At 35.6% G+C, this 5,813-nt stretch overlaps 1 long non-coding RNA gene across 1 annotated transcript; it reads right to left on the bottom strand.

Annotated features, from left to right (window-relative positions):
- Window positions 1–5,056: 5,056 nt before the first annotated feature.
- LOC119577450 lies at window positions 5,057–5,564 on the bottom strand. Its single transcript, XR_005229123.1, has 2 exons — window positions 5,391–5,564; window positions 5,057–5,279 (listed from the first exon to the last, which is right to left on the bottom strand). It is a non-coding gene; the product is annotated as an uncharacterized LOC119577450 (long non-coding RNA).
- Between the last annotated feature and the right edge of the window lie 249 nt (window positions 5,565–5,813).

Raw genomic sequence — 5,813 nt, 5'->3', positions numbered from 1 at the left:
GGCTGTAAACGCAAACTTTCCTCATTTCATGATTGTGTGCAGAATTGGAGATGGATTTGCATAATATTTTCAGCACTTCTTACAGAAAGTTATCATTAATTATAGTAAATACCTTCATAGAGATATCAACAAATTCTAATAAATACTAATTATAGGTGGCAAAAATGAAAAAGAAATACAAAGTAAATATACGAAGAATACAGGGAAAAGTAGAAAATAAATTACGATTTTACAGATAATTTCCGTTAAAGTTTTTACAGATAAAATGTATTTTAACAAAAAAAAAATATTTAAAGTATATGTAAATTTACAGATAATTATTGTAAATATCTTCACAAAAAAAAATTAACAGATACAGTGGTTTGTAGAATGTAAGTTCTACAGTGAATGTTTGGCAGCATGGAAGCCAAGAAAATTTCTGTAAAATATATAATCTATTGTTTATAGCGTGTGCTTCAGCTGGATCTAATTTGATTAATTAAATTGTTTTTTATGCATATGCTGACAAGGTTCTTTTACAAGACTCACATCATTCTTATATAATAAGTTATGCCAATCCACAAAATCCACACTGATCCTAAAGAGTCCAAGTACATAAAAGTACCGTAACTTGGACATGTAAGCTTCAATATTAAAAAAATATATATTTGAGATATTAAAACATTCCTTCCCACAGATCTGTTTCAATGTTGTTTTTGTTAACTACTATAATATCATCTCTTTCTTTAATGCCTCTGTCCTCAGAATTATGTTCAAATATTGTTTACATATCTAATTGTCCTGTTCAAACACAGAACACCTGAATCTATGAGAAGACTACCCTTTCACTCGTAATGATTTCAAAATTCTGTCCACAACATCTAACAAACTCTACCTTCTCATCTCAGAATCTTTGTACTTCTAGAAGATGAAACAACAACAACAATACAGCCAATTGTTTATGGTATAATGCAGTTACCATTAACGAGCGTTTTCTACTTGTTTGGTATGTCTCTCACCCTTATGTACGTTTCTCTCTCTCTCTCTCTCTCTCTCTCTCTCTCTCTCTCTCTCTCTCTCTCTCTCTCTCTCTCTCTCTCTCTCTCTCTCTCTCTCTCTCTCTCTCTCCAGTGTTTCCGCACTTTCCTTTTTGTTTGCATTCTTTTACTCTTCTATTGTTGCCTGTTTTATGAACTATTTTTGTCGTTTCTTGTTAAATATAATTATATCTCATCTTCATTTTTTCTAGTAAAGATGATGGAGATTCATTCTTCGAAACGTTTATAATAAAGATGTTCAATACAACCCTGGTTCTCCATATATATATATATATATATATATATATATATATATATATATATATATATATATATATATATATGTATGTATATTCAGTAAGCATTTTTCTATTCTAAAGACCAAGAACAGTTATGCTAGCAACAAATGGCAATATACCCGCCCTTGCTTGACGCCAGCTAAAATACTGCATGAGAGATGCAAACACACACTTTTTTTCTTTTCACTGCATACTACATATTTCGATGATTTTACAAATTGCACCCTTTTTGCTCTCTTATTTCAAATTCACAAGAAATGTATTGTTATTCTCTGGAGGAGAGTTAGAGGAAGAGATTTTCCAATGTAATTATGAGTCGCTTCTCTCACGGAGCAAGTCGCTTCGTCTTGTGGGCACGAGGAGACACTCCAGCTGCAAAGGAAGAGTAAAGGGGATGGCATTATAGCATTAGCTAGGCGGGCACTTGAATTCTGAAGGGAAGGGGATGGAGAAATGGTAGTTAGAGGGGAAAAGAGGAAGCAGAGATGGAAATAATAGAGTTAGACGTCGGTGATAATGTCAGAATGTCAGAAATAATAGGGAGAACTGTGAGAATAACAGAATAAGAACAAGAGGATTGTAAACGTCAATGTTGTGTGATGGACAGAACGTGTTAAGTAAATGAATACATACAAAGTGTAAAAGTGAAGAAGTAGCGAAAGAGATAAAGAGAAAAAGGGGAAAAAATAATTAGGAAAAGAATTCTCTAAAGAAACAATTACATCAGAGGTTTCCATTGGTCGCATCACAAAAATAACCTAAATCATGTATAAGTCGAAAGGACCCAAGGTCCCGAACTGTCCAAGGGAAAATTATATTTACTTTTTAACTGAAGACTCCCCGGAAGTTTCTTACGAAACTTCATAAGCAAGAAGGAGGGAGAAGGGGAAGAAACAAAAGCAAAAGTAATACCAATAACGCAAACCAAAGACTATAAATCAAAATTCTGTTTAAACAAACACCGACGAAACAAAAGCAGAAAAATAAAAATGAATATGAATTTTACGGACGACAAAATCCGAAGGTTCTGAATTTTAACAAGTCGGATTTCAGACTCATTATAAGGCGCACTTCAGGATCCCCTTTAAGACGAGGTCAACTTTGTGTGGAACGTGAAGACTAGTTAAGACGGATGGATAAAGAAGAAAAAGACAAGGGGGAATAATGATGAGATGAAGGAGAGAAGATGAAGAAATGGAGTGGATATGAAGAAGAGAAGAATGATGAAGGAATGAAATGATGAAATAGGAGTTCTAAATTGACAAAATTCAAGAAAGGATTGGTAAAGGAATAAAAGAGAGAAAAAGGAATGGTGAAGATCTAGCGTAGAAAGGAGAAAAGGGAATAACTTGGGTAAAAAAGAGAAGAATAAATGAAAACGAAAGGAGAAGTGAAGGAATGATGGAGGAAACATAGAGGAGGTTACACTGAAGGACTGAAATAAAGAATAAAACATTAAGAAGAAAAAGGAAACGGCAGGATAAAGAAAGAATGTTGGAAGAATGAAAGGAAGGAGGAAAAGTAGACTGGAAGAGAGAAAAAAAAAACGATAAAGAATATGAAGCAATGAAAACAGATGAGTGGAGGAATGAAGGAACAGATAAATGAAAAAGGAATGAAGGGATTGATTGATAACAGGAACTGAAAGAAAATACGAAATAATAAAATACTGGAAAGATGAAGCTTGGCAATTAAAAGAAACGGTAAGCAACCAACCCATTCATTCAGATCAAAGAAAACCACAAGAAAAAAAGTGTTGACTATAAGAAGAGAGATTTTCGGCTTAACACGAGTTCTTTCAAGGGACGGATACCAGGAGGCGGAGGCGGAGGGGGGGTTAGGAGGTATTATCCTAGCTTTAGAGATCCAAGGAAATTACCAACAAACTTAGCGCATCAGAGTAGATAAAAAAAAAACAAAGCGAGAAAAATAATAATTCGTGTGGTATCTTTGAAACATCTCTCTCTCTCTTCAGATATTTTAGTACATCGTCATTTTATCCAAGCTTTCGTTACTTTTACTGCATCTGCCATACTTAAATGTTTGTCATTATCTGTGAGAAAGTTCGTTAGATTGCCATCTCATTTTCACATTAATGATGCCATTTATTAAGACATGTAGATCATATTGTGTAGATAAGGGTGTCGGAGTGTCGCCAAAACATCTTTATTCTCACCATTACATTTTCTATTACATTCCATCACTTTCTCTCGTGGACAGCAGAAAGTAATGTTATTAATATCAAGAAGGATGTTATTGTTAATACTAATGGTATTACTAACGCGTATGATTATAATAAGGACAATTATATCGTGATATTCAAAAGACTGATGTTAATAACATTGACATTGTTCATTTTTATAATACTACTACTGGATATGCAATAATGATCATAAGATCCATATCATTAATAACGGCAGATAACGATAGAATAAGATAACGGCAATAAGCTTATGATGATGGTTAAAATGAGCTTAATGATAATAAAAAGAATAATCGTAAAAAGTCGCGATGATTATAACAACATCAATGATGATAACGATGAGCTAATTTATACCGAAATTCCAATAGCGTGACCCTGCAGCCAGGTACGTCTTTTAGCTTTTCTTGAGGAGGGGCAAGGGCGGGTAGGCAAGCGAAGCGAACACAAATTTAGAGAAATAAAATAGCTCTTCTAGGAGCATTTTCAAGCTGTAACGGGACCTATATTGGGATGATTTAGTTGAAAAAATATAATAATGTGTGGCCCTGGGGGAAGAGCGGGGGGAGGGGAGGAAACAGATTCAATTGACGCCCCTGTCTGAAGCCCAATGCACGCTTGACTCCCAACCCCCACCCGTGCACCCCCACCCGTGCACCCCCACACTCTACCTTCCTCCCCCTTCCTCTAAACACCCACCTCCCCCACGAAACGTTTGGGTGCCTCTCCCCACCTTCCACCCCAACCCTCTAATCCTCGCTCGCCTCTTTCACCTCCCCACTCACGCCTTTCTGACTCCGATGATAGTTCGCGATAGGAGGTTCCCCCCGAGCCGGTTATTCCCGCTCTGTACAGGACGAGGAGCGGGGAAGATGTAGGCAGTCAAGCATATACGTATATGATATGCAAACGAAGCCGATAGCGGAAGTCGATACATGCAAAGTCCACTGGCTTTGGGAGAAGAGGGGAAGGTGGAGGAAGAAGACGCGAAGGAGGAAAAATAGGAGAAGGAAAAACAAGGGGAGGAGGGGAGATGATGATACTCGGGCATCGGTTGGACGAAAACTTTGAGGAGGAAGAGAAAGAGAGAATTAAACGAGAGTAAGGAAATTAGAAAAAAATGAAGGAAAAGGATGGGGTAGCGAAAAGTGTGTGTGTGTGTGTGTGTGTGTGTGTGTGTGTGTGTGTGTGTGTGTGTGTGTGTGTGTGTGTGTGTGTGTGTCTTAGATCATTTCACTGAAATTGTCAAAATTTGAAGGATTTATTATTATTATTATCATTACACACACACATGTGTGTATATGTATATGTATATGTATATGTATATATATATATATATATATATATATATATATATATATATATGTATATAATATATATATACATGTATATATATATATATATGTATATATATATGTATATATGTATATATATATATATATATATATTGTCAGGGGTTTGTTACAAGGTTTGAGTAATCCCCTTTTGATTCTTTTGATTGATCTCCGGATTAGCCACTCGAGGAATAATTAAACTTATGGTAACACACATATGTATATTCAGGAATATTTACAACAATTAAATATATGGTTGACAGGTAATTTGAATTAGTTGTACTCGGTCTTTTGCTGATAATTGTAGGGCGTCAGGAGCCGTATGGCCAAAGCGTGGAGCACCCAGAGTCGTATGGCCAAAGAGTGGAGCACCCAGAGTCGTATTAACTGCTTCTCTCTCTCTCTGATTCGACCATAAATGTAAAAGAGGCTGAAAAGTACATGGTAATGGGTACTCTGTCTTGTTATTTAAATATTATAACAAACAATCATTTTATCATTGCCATAAAATAAATAGACAAGTACAAGTCGGTAAACTCACATGTGATCAGTCGAGAAGATCGGAGCTAAGTGACCGTCCATGCTGAGAGGTCACCGACATTGCTTTGGCGGCGGGAACTAAACGCCTCATACACACGTAAACAAACAACCAAATAATCGACCGGCAGTCGGAAACATCAATTAAGGGAAACCATCACTGTTACCTAATAATCCCCTTACATATATATATATATATATATATATATATATATATATATATATATATATATATATATATATATATACATATATTTCAGTTTACGCCTAAAACTTTTGATTATGTGTCTTTATTAAATGGACAACAGTATGTTTAGTTTGAATCTTCCCAATGATGAACATCGCACCGCTAGTTTTTAAATTCTTATTTTTCTTCCGCTTCTCCGTGGGAGGTCTAGGTACTTCACATCTGTCGTCCTGTCTCCGA

The sequence above is a fragment of the Penaeus monodon genome, chromosome 10, assembly GCF_015228065.2.
Source record: "Penaeus monodon isolate SGIC_2016 chromosome 10, NSTDA_Pmon_1, whole genome shotgun sequence".
NCBI lineage: Eukaryota > Metazoa > Arthropoda > Malacostraca > Decapoda > Penaeidae > Penaeus > Penaeus monodon.
Note: the sequence above shows the minus strand (reverse complement) of the source record. Positions and strands in the feature narration are given on the sequence as shown.